This window comes from Ostrea edulis, chromosome 8, assembly GCF_947568905.1.
Source record: "Ostrea edulis chromosome 8, xbOstEdul1.1, whole genome shotgun sequence".
Classification (NCBI taxonomy): Eukaryota; Metazoa; Mollusca; class Bivalvia; order Ostreida; family Ostreidae; genus Ostrea; species Ostrea edulis.
Window position 1 is genome coordinate 46,651,920 of NC_079171.1, and position 12,112 is coordinate 46,664,031.

General features: G+C 32.8%; 1 protein-coding gene and 1 pseudogene across 1 annotated transcript in view; one reads left to right on the forward strand and one right to left on the reverse strand.

Moving 5' to 3' along the window:
* Window positions 1–12,112, forward strand: part of LOC130049109 (uncharacterized) — a 253,249-nt gene that overhangs the window by 115,562 nt on the left and 125,575 nt on the right. The window lies entirely within an intron of this gene.
* Window positions 3,133–11,995, reverse strand: LOC130049111 (uncharacterized; annotated as a pseudogene).

Below are 12,112 nucleotides of genomic sequence, written 5' to 3' on the forward strand. Positions count from 1 at the left end.
ATGATTTGCTCTAAAAGGAAAACACCCTGAATTTATGAATTTTCTCACTGATTTTTGGCATTGTTTGGCAATTATATGCTAACTTTACGCTCCTGTCATAAAACACAGAACAATTTTGGATCAAATTAAATGTAGTTTTGAATTGCTTATATATCCCTTATTTGAATGCTAGATTTTGGGACCCCTGCTGATATCATATATTTCCTGGACCAGATTACAGTAGAAACTGTATTAGTCATTCAGATAGGGGGTGATTTCAAGGTCAACATAAAATATGAATATCACCTTCGTGCATACGGTATATTAAAAATGGAGAATTATTTAATATCATAAAGGAATAATGTATATAATCGTTTGACAAGAAATGTGTTCACATATACAGCTGATCACTTGACAACAATAGTATATAACGACGAAATATTATGACACTTCCCCCGCGATACAACTATCAGAACATGTACGCTGTGACGTACTTTTACATCCTGACGTCATATGGTGCGACGTGCACAGGGGTACATTTATAACAGCACTGTGATTTTTATCGGATAACCTTAACTGAGCTGCGTATATACCTCATAATACAAAATATGATAAACGATCTATACTGTAAATGTTTCAAATTTAGGAAACATTTAGTTACAATTTTGTTTATTATATATTAGTATTGATTTTGTTTTTTATATATTAGTATTGCTTTTGTTTATCATGTATTATTATTGATTTTCTTTATTATATATTAGGATTGATTTTGTTTATTATACATTAGGATTAGTTTTGTTTATCACATACTACAATTGATTTTGTTTATTAAGCTGATTTAGCGATGAAAGGTGATTATAACGAAGAGTGATCAATCTCATAACTCCTATATTCAATGCAAAATGGAAAGTTGGGCCAACACGAATCTCTGGATACACATGTTTGCTGTACATTAGGTTTAATTTGTACCTTACATTAGGTTTGGTTTTATATAACGTACATTAGGTTTAATTGTGTGTATTGAACACTAGGCTTGATTTTATGTACTATACACTAGGTTTAATTCTGTGTACTGTACACTGGGTTTGATTTTGTGTACTGTACACCAGGTTTGATTTGATGTGCTGTACACTAAGTTTAGTTTCGCACACTGTACACTAGGTTTGATTTTGTGAACTGTACACTAACTCTGATTTTGCACACTGTACACTAGATAGTATCATGTGTGCTGTATACTGTTTGCTTATATGTGCTGTACGCTAAGGTTTATTTTGTGTACATCACATTAGGTTTGATTTTGCGTACTGTGCACCAGGTTTGATTTTCTATACTGTACACTTGGCTTGTTTTTGTTTACTCTACGGTTTCATTTTATGTGCTGTTTACTATGTTTGATTATATGTGCTGTGCACTAGGTTTCGTTTTCAATCATGTATATTTAGATTGATTTTCTTTTCCATTGGAAACGGATGTTTCGTATTCGTCCGACCGATAACGTATGCTTATTTCCCCTTGATACCTGAACTCATCCCTGGTATGTCGATGGGACCGTATTTGTTAAATTCTTTATATTGTATTCCTTATGAAGTTATTACATAAATCACTGATCGTTAGTTTCACCTTCATACAATTTGATTTGTTTTAATTACAATAGCCTAGAACTTATTCACATTATTACATTATATGTCACTCACTAGATTTGTTTCTATTTAGAACATATATTGTAGACCTCAATTGATTATGCTTACTATAAACTACTATTGAATCTGTATATTTTAGATACCGTTTAATTCAGACCACTTGATATGCCGTTTACTTTGTCGTTTTATGTTACGACCAATTCAGTTTTATATCAACTTGGAATTATTTCATTCACTAATGAATATACTCAACTTTGATTACCCAAGGAAAGAAGCAAGTGTTGACCTATGAAAGGTGAATATAACGAACAGTGATCAATCCGTTAACTTCAATACGCAGTACAAAATAGATAGATTGGCATGTTATATTTTATTTTTGAGACATTCTATCATACACAATGTTTACACATGGATTAGAAAAAAGATTTTGGTAAAAAAGATGTATGAATTGACGTATCAACACATTTTCACAAGTAAAGGGTTTCTGATTGGTTATGTCGCACAAATTCTTGACATCAGCCACCATTCAAAATAAACGCTAGAAACGGAGCATATGAGTTGTTGGTAATAATAATAATAATAATTGGTTTTATATAGCGCCTTTCCAGCGTTTGCTGCTCAAAGCGCTTTACAATAATCAATGTACATTATTACCCCGGCAGACCTTATTCAAATCTAGAACTTTTTCAGCCTCCTAGGAAGCATACAGTGCAGGCTGCCATTACAAGCACTAGAGCCACTGCATGAAAATTTGCATTTAATTCAAAAAATATATTCCAGTTATTACCCAACTAAATGTCACAATTAAACGTATAATACAGATTCAATTCAACATTATACTTGATATTTAATTGGAATTTCCTTACGGATAATTTTTTTTTGTAAACTTCGAAATTTAATGCAAATTATACTTCAATTTTATGTCAATTATATATCACATAAACAATCGCTTTATACTTCAAGTTAACGATTTTATGTGGATTTTCACGTATAATCCACTCAGTTTATTTGAGCTTTTCATGACGATTAATCTGGTTATACTCCAAGTTTACGATTTTATGTGGAATTTCACGTATAATCCACTCATTTTATTTCAGTTTTTCATGACAATTAATCTGGTTATACTCCAAGTTTACGATTTTATGTGAAATTTCACGTATAATCCACTCATTTTATTTCAGTTTTCCATGACGATTAATCTGGTTATACTCCAAGTTTACGATTTTATGTGAAATTTCACGTAAAATCCACTCATTTTATTTCAGTTTGCCATGCCAATTAATCCGGCTATACTCCCAAGTTTACAATTGTATGTGGAATTTCACGTATATTTCACTCATTTTATTTCATTTAAACGAGGTGCTAAGGTAGCATTACATGAAATGTTACGTGAAGATCCAAATCAAGTCCATAGCATGCAATAGCATTTTGTGAAATCCATGAACAATATATAAACCTAAAAATTGCTTTACCATTGCAATGTACCTTCAGTTGGAAAACAACAGAACAAATCTTAAAACACATTTGATATTTATGGTAGCCATATGACATGTAGCATTTTTACTTACAGAGTAACACATCCACATATATAAACAGGCATACACACACACATATATATAAACATGTATATCCAAATTAGTTTTCTTTTAAATCAGTGCCCGGTATAAAATATTAAAAGAAATAAAATAAACAGTACACACAGTTAAAATTTTAACGCAAGCGCTTTCATTTCATAATCTTCAGATTTTTAAAATAGTTTTGAAAAATTTCAAATTTTGAAAATTTGCAAAATGAAGAAATAAAAAGTTTTACAAAACCTTTTGACACTAAAATGACAGCTATTATTGCTTCAATGAGCAAACACCCATTCATGCCCCGGTTCAATCTGGGTCGGTTTCTGCCTTGCTGAGGGAATGTCACCTTTAATTCGCTTCATCATTTGTCTGCGCGAACGCTTAGACATAGACCTGTCATATTTGAAATCAAGATCATCCAGTATTTTCACATATTCCTCTGATCTCCAAAGAAGAGGTTTGGTTTTTAAAAAACTTTCATCGTCGGTGTTGTTCTCATTCTCTGACGACATAAATGACGGCACCAGAGTATCACCGACACGTCTCTTCTTGGCCTCATCCCACCCAGTTTTTTTTCCACCATGGACTTTCTCCCCTGCAATTTCTGCAAACATAATTAGGAACATCTAAACAACATAATCAGGAATATCTGAACAACATAATCAGGATTATATATAAACAACATTGCCTTTTCATTTCTTAAGGTAGCTCACTACACTAAAACTTATACTCTTTATGACACTACGTTGAAATAATTGTTTTGAAAATCATATTTTTATCCAAATTTGCATATTTTCTGCCTCTTTGGTATATTTACTTACTATATATCATCATATCTTTTATGATTAAATCAATTCGTACTGATTTAAGAAAACATTTCTGGGTGTAATGAGCCACCTTAAACATCATTACAGATTCTTGAAAATTCACAAGACTACTATGTAAATTCGTACCCTCTTCCTCCTGCTGTAGTGGAGCATTTTGGTTTTGTGCTGCTCCACTTTGCCTGTTCTTTCGTTATGTTCTCTCTGTGCCATTGATTCGAAATATCTGGCAATTGTAGCTACAAGAATAGAAAATATACATGTATGTGTCTATATATATATCTTAAAGGATTTATTTACCAAAAACATTTTTGCTCCAATGGTGTCAGATCTATCAAGAGAATATGAGACAATATAAAGCACAAGAAGGATCAATATCACAACATTGACTGAGTTTTGGTCATTCTTGTACTTGATATTGCACACACATTACTCAACATATTGCTCATTCAGAGTTTTAAATTTTTTTTTTCTTTCTTTTAACGTTGCAGTCGTTCTTGTTTACTTTTTAACAATCATCCTTCAGAATGAAAAAGTGAAGATAAGAAATCGTGATCAATCTCATAATAAGTCATTAAATTGTTTTAATTAAAAACAGGTCATGTACGTACAGAGCATCCCAGTTGATTTAAGTTAGGAAGGCAGTATGCTAATGTTAATGCATTCAATAAATTAAATATAACTTACTTTGTAATAATCCTTCCTGGACTTCAGGATAGAACCCTTTTACAAACTTCTTTACAGACTGTGTGGTGGCCTTGTTTACTTCAGAAGATGCTCTAAAATTGGAAAAACTAGATGAATCTTACAATGTCTCAAATGTATAATTTCAAGCTTATTAAATAAAGTTTTTGAAATAAAAAAAAAATTCACTGGTCAAGTGGACCGTTGAGCTGATGGGATTTTCAGGTCTTAACAAACATTTACCAGTCAGTATGTGTTTGTTACCTGAATGAAAAAAAAAACAACAAACAAACGAAATGAAACTTCAAAAGGCATTAATGTGTAAAGAGAATTTCCGAATGTGAAATTCAGATTCCTCCCGCACACCACCCCCTCCCTAACATACGTAAGCGCATTTCCAACTTTTTATTTTATTGAAAAATCGATAACATTGGCAACCTCTGAATGGATGCACGCTGGTCTGAGAACCATAAATACAATTTTATTTGGTCTTACATGTAAAATAGAACAAGTTTTTTCAATAATCTTATATTTAAAGTAGCTCCTTCCTCGTGTGACGGCATATACTTTTCCAACATCTACATCAAATTGAACTCTGCATCATAGAAATATATCGTTTATAGAAATTTTATATATTCCATAAAATCAATTATCTACAAAAGAAAATGTTGTAAATGGCAATAACTCCTATGCTGATATTTTGATCATTTTATCAAGTTTTATTTTTATTATTTTGTTTAAAGAAAATGTGCCATTTTCCGATGTTGACATGTATCTCCATGTATGTCTGACATCTTTAAAAGATGACAAAAAACGCATTTTCTTTTGGTTATTGATCAAACTAAACTATATATTAGCGGGATTTAATAGCTTTTTCATTTCAAACCATTATATGCTTATAAGTCACAATAGGGTGGAGCTCTATAAGTACCTGAATTAGAAAATGGATCAAACTGAATTAAAATTACATACTTTAGTTTATTGTCTTCAAGCTTAGTTTGCCATCTGACAGCACCATCCTCGTCCACAAGCTGTTTGTATGCATCATGAACAGCTGTCTGCATAATAAAGAATATTATAATATACAGTGAGGAATAGTTCGGTGTTTCTGAATCATGAGACAAAACAACAAATTGTTTAGCATATTGAAGATGCCGACAAATCAGTCAATAATGAGGATATACATTGATTCCTGGTAGATTACTAGCTTAGTAATCTAAGGATTTTGAGTTGAATTTCCAAGTTGAGATTTCACCTTTCTGCACCATTTGACATAATTCTGTTATATCATTCAAGTCCTACCAAAACTCAGTTTTCAAGGGGGTAATAAGGAAATAATGCATGAAAAAAGAACAGCTTTGAACTAGTTGATGACGAATTTACCCTTTTCTGAATGCTAAATTATCATGGAATTACAAAAATTCATAATTAACGCAGTTATTGTATGAATTCATAACATATACTCTAATTTTTGGAGAAACATAACGTTTCTGTTGTTCCTCTCTCCTAGTTCCTGTTTTATTGACTGCAAGTTCTTCCCTCATCGGTTTTAAGTCATCTTGAAGTTTGTCCATTTTCTTATCCAGTTTGATTAAATACTGCATAATAGCCTATAATAATAATCAAAAAGAATTCGAAGAATATGCACATTAGTGTACGGATAGAATTTCCTCATTCACTATATAAAACCTTTCTATGAACTTTGTCCTTTAAATATTTGTAAACAAACACGGTTCAGTCTCATTTTGTACTAGGCATTGCAATTGGTGTACTTTTATTCTGAAAACAAAGTCTGTTAAGTCATCCTGAACAAAAAGTCTAAAGGACAGTTCATTTACCAGATGAAGGTAATTACAGTTCACTATTAATATGCAACATAATGGGAGAAATGCAACAGAGCAGGCCGGTATTTAAACCCAGACCCTCTGTATCTCTAGTCAGATGCTCTTAGCCTAGTCAATTTGAAAATAAACAATGAAAAAAATTGCAACATAAATGAATTCAACTTTATATTGTAGAGCTTTTCAAAGTAAACATTATATGAAAACCTGAAATTTCAACTCACTGCACAGATATGAAAAAAATAATGATAATTTAAAAAAAAACGGAATTTGACAACGGTACTGTTGGACTGTCATAATATTTGTTTTGGTGAATCAGTATGACGTCATATGCATAATGGATATACTTCAATCTAATATTTTCGTCTTTTCAATATGCTGATATTTTTTCTTATCATTTTCCGGATTCTAATCAACATGAGGTAAGTTTACTAACAGTCATTTTCCACTTTATTACTGTATTGATTGATGTTTTCCAGTTAAGCTCTAAATATAATGGCTTTCCACGATTAGATAATTTGAATAATAAAACAAGCAAATGGTGATATCTACTTGCCTTTTCCACCCCGTATATATTATATAATTTCATAATATCAATTGAATGCTTAAATTCGTGATGATTAATGCATAATATAGGCTTATTGTGAATTTTCTCTGATAAAAATGCTAATGACGTCATCCCTTGGCAGACGAATTTTTAAAGTATGGAAACCAGTTCGGGCAAGAAATTCGTATTTTTAAAAAACATTTTATCTTTAAAAAAACTGGTTAAAAACAATATGAATAATTGCATTTCATTTATTATTTTGTTGTTAAATTTCCTTGGAACTCCGTTTCAAAGAGTACAATATCCATTTTAATTGAAAATAATAGATTATTTGAGTTTTGTACATAGACTAAGCCAATAAGTCTTTTTAAAGCGATTTTCAAATTTACATTTAATTATTGTTTAATTACTTTGTTTTAGGTCTGTAACAATTCCACGCATATAATATTGTTATCGTCAGATAATTTTATCGAATCCATTTATTCTCAATTGATTATGAAATTTATATTGCTCATTCCATTTAATTTTAGTAACCAAACGCCTACCAACTGGATTAATTGTATGATTTGCTGTGGAACCGTGAAGTCAGAAGATGCTGTTGTTCTCACTACAAAAGGTAGCGAAAACATTGATCTTGCCAGCGGAGAACGAGGCAAAGAACTGTTCACCAAACCAATGCAAAAAGTTCATGAAAAATGTCGCTGTGAATTCATCCGTGCTCACTACATCGAAAAAGAGACTGTTAAACGAAAGAGTGCACACTTGTTATTTTCTAGTGAGTGTGAAGCGACACCATCAAAACTGAGGTCAAACTATTCATTTGATTTTCGTGATGATTGTTTGTTTTGCGGCCAGCAAGTTGTTAGAAAAGGATCTAGAACAAAGTGGTATCCAGTTCGGACACTAGAATTTCAAACCACGCTTTTGAAAGTTTGTGAAAAGCGAAACGATGACTGGGGAAGGATAGTAAAGGGTCGAATAGCATCAGTTAGTGATCTGCACGCAGCAGATGCAGTCTACCACAATGTATGCAGTACCAATTTTAGAACCTCGAAAGAATGCCAAAAATTCTCTGCAGATAAAAGTACATGTGAGCAGAATGAAATCGGTAGACCCTCAACACTGCAATAATAATTTGATGACATGATAAGCTTTTTGAATGATTCTTATGAGGAGCAAGTAATTGTCAACGACTTAGTCATCAAAATACACTCACTTTGTGGAGAAATGGCTTACACGACAAAATGGATGAAACAGAAGTTGAGGGAACACTATGGTGATCGCATTGTTATGTCAGACAAACAAGGACGGAAAGATGTTATAACATTTCGCAAAACGGCTTCAAGTATCTTGCACAGTTTGTATTTAAAAGGCTTAAATAATTAAAGCGAGGAGGAAGAGAAAATGAAGATAATAAAAACTGCAGCAGAACTTATAAGGAATGACATTTGTGCCCTCGAACTTGATAAAGATATAATAACAATAGCTTTCCATGTGAAGCTTCTAAAGCTGTGTTGGCTGACGTCATTTGGGACGATAAGTGTCTGGCTGACGGTCAAATGGAACAGGATACCCAGTACGTCTTGGATGGTGGATCGCTTTTACAAAGAATTCCATGGGAGGTGGGGACAACATTTTCAAAATTATGTTCAATCTATATTGACCATGTAAAGAGGACTTATCCAGAAGCAATTGTAGTTTTTGATGGATATCCAGATTGTCCAACAATGAAATATGTTACACACATGCGGAGATCCAAAGGACATTAAACAACAGATGTTTTATTCACGGAGACCATGCCATGCAAGATGAGGAAAGAACTTTCTCTTGCCAATAACAGGAACAAACATAAATCCATCAATCCATTAGCCTCAAAAATGCAAAATGAAGGCATTGAGGTACTTCAAGCTGATGACGATGCTGATCTTCTCATAGCGAAAACTGCCCTTATATGTGCAGAAAGCAGAATAACAGTTGTTATAGGAGAGGATACTGATATCCTAGTTCTTCTTTGCCATCATTTTTGTGATCATTACAAAGACATTATTTTTCGATCAGCAAAGCAAACAAGTGGTGAAACCTGTAGAATATGGAATATAAACAGAACCGCAAAGGTGTTTGGTCCAACTACGCGGTTGAGTTAAGGCTTTCCTCATAAAATTTTTAATGCCAGTGCTGTACATAAATATACTTTACCGCACTGGCATATTGCACGACGTCACAATGAAAATTACGTCATGACGAAGGTCATGACGTACATATCTACAGTCCTTTTGTGGTTGGAAATGTCAAAATATTGTTTCGTTATTTACCACCGCTGTCAAACGGTAAACTACAATCGCGTAAAAGTTTCTGTCAAATGGGTTATATTAATTCTCTTTGATATTGAAAAAGTTTCAATTTCTTCTTTATATAGCATACATGCTAAAGTAATATCCATATTATATTGTGATCTTGATATCGCTCCTAATCTACACGTATATTTACTTTCACAATGGACTCATTTGCATAAACAGGGTTTCTGTACATAAAAATTTCATCATTAGCACGACACCCCGAGGTTTTTAAGTGAAAGATGTTTGATATATGAGACATGTGAACTTCAGTGCCAAAAGAAAGTTAGGGGAGCAAGTTCTGACTTCAACAGAAAATATGTTTTTCAGGCTAGATTCAACTTCGTATGTGCAAAAATCGCTGCATCTTGCATATTCAATGCAAAAATTAGACATGTTACAAGTCAGACTAAACTTGCTCTCAGCACTTTTCAAATTAAGAAATTAATATGCTTTGAAGTTATATTAATTTCAACTTGCATTGATATCTGGATATCGTGCCAATTTAACGATTTATACATACACGATACGTTTTTATCTTGTTTTTTGATCACGTGATACAGAGTTGATGTAGAGACTGTCGGTCTGGTGAAAAATGTATAAGAGGTCAATATGCATTTAATGATATATACATATTGTTTTTGTATAAAAGGGTTGTGTTTACAAAATTTGTCACAAATTGATCTGTTTATTAACGCCTTTTCCCTGACATATTTCTATGGCCCTACTTAACACAACTGCGTACATGCAAACATTTGCCATTTGTTCACGCCATCTCGGGTTGTGACACAACCTCTCGATTATATGGTATTGGGAAAGGAATGGTGCTTAAGAGATGTATGTCCAGTGGATATTTCAGAGAACAAGCTGCTGTTTTCTTTGCAAGTAATTCTGATAAAGATACAGTGATAAAAGCTGGAGAGGAGGCAATTTCGTGCTTGTATGGCGGGATTCCCTACGAAGGGTTACAGATTCTGCGGTGGCGAAAATTTACGTCTAAGGCTGTACAAAACAAATGTACACTGGTCATGGTTCAAACTTTACTTCCCACACCTGATGCTGCCAGTCACCATAGTCTTCGCTCGTATTCTCAATGTCAGATCTGGCAAGGAGATCAAACTGTGCGTGATGCTACTGAGTGGGGATGGGGAATTGAGAAAAATATGTTTATTCCGATGAAAATGACACTTAAACCTGCTCCTGAACACCTTCTTAACATTATTAAATGTAACTGTAAAACAAATTATGATTCCAAAAGATGTACTTGTCGTAAATGAGGTTTGGATTGTTCAATGGCTTGTGGTGAATGCCGAGGCATGTGCAGTAATGGCATAAAACAAAATGAGGTAGAAGATGATCTAGAAAATGGCACTGCTAACGTAGATTCCTAGTTCAGAATTTGATACCAAATATGTTTGCTTATTTCATTTAAAACACATGTAAATGGTAAATCGACAATAAATGCTACAATTTCTCTCGTCTATGTATGCAAAATGAATTGTTGTGATGCACATTGAAAGTAGTATCGTTGAGAAAGACGATTTCATCCAATAAAAATCAACGCTGCATACGATCACACGATTTTATGTGATATTTGAACAAAATCATATTCAATTGTCCCAAATGATATTTTGTGAAAAGATTTAACTTTTTATGATCTGTAATATCAAAATTTACATTTCAGAATGATAAACCATTTTGTTCAGAAATATAGTTGATTCTCTTTAAGTAAATGATTGAGAGTTTCCAGTTTTGGTGATTTTTTGTTCATACAAAACTTCAATTTTGGCCCAAAAATGATGCTTTGGACACGGAATACTATTTTCATCTCTTTAGACATTAATATTCACATTATCATTGATGAATAATAGCGTTCAGAAATATTATTTCGCTCATCATGACTCAATGATGATCATTTTCCGATTTTTTTGTGATTTTTTAAACGAAATCATACTTTTTACCCCACAATCATGATTTGTGCAAAGATTTTGTAGTTCAGATTTTCAAACATGAAAATATACATGATCAAGAATAAAATTTACTTAAAATGATTTGTGTTGCAATTTCTTCAATGTTGCTTCATGTATTTGCTTAATTTGACTAGGCTATCTACCAAATGGGGCATCTAGCCATCAGCAATCGAACCCCGGTCTGACCACCTCACATAATAACATATATTGTTATGATTCCAGTTAAATAAAATGTTGGTTCCCCTTGTATTACACGCATATTATTATTTATCACAATCTTGTTCAAAAGGATTTTTGCAATTAAGAAGTGACAGAGGGAGCAAATCAACCTTCTGATTTAATTTACCTAGAGTATCACTTACTCTCATTGACTGAGAGTTCTGCACTAATCAAATGTTTCCTAAAATTCCTAACAATTAAATGAATTGTATAATATTAACAGAATATTTAGTTTTTCACAATCTGGATGGAGAAAAAGTGGATTATTTTCTAAATCATATTTCAACATACCTCTTCACCTGGGCGAGTTTTGCTTTTTGTCCCGTCTGGTATGATGTATCCATCTCAAAGGACGATATTCTTGGAAGCTGGATGATATAATTAAATATGATTCACTTAGTATGCAATACATATTAAAAATCCTGAATTTTGCAAATTCAGGCTAAGGAGGGGGGGGGGGTACATCTCCCTCCAATAGAAACCTAGCAACATAAAGGCAAA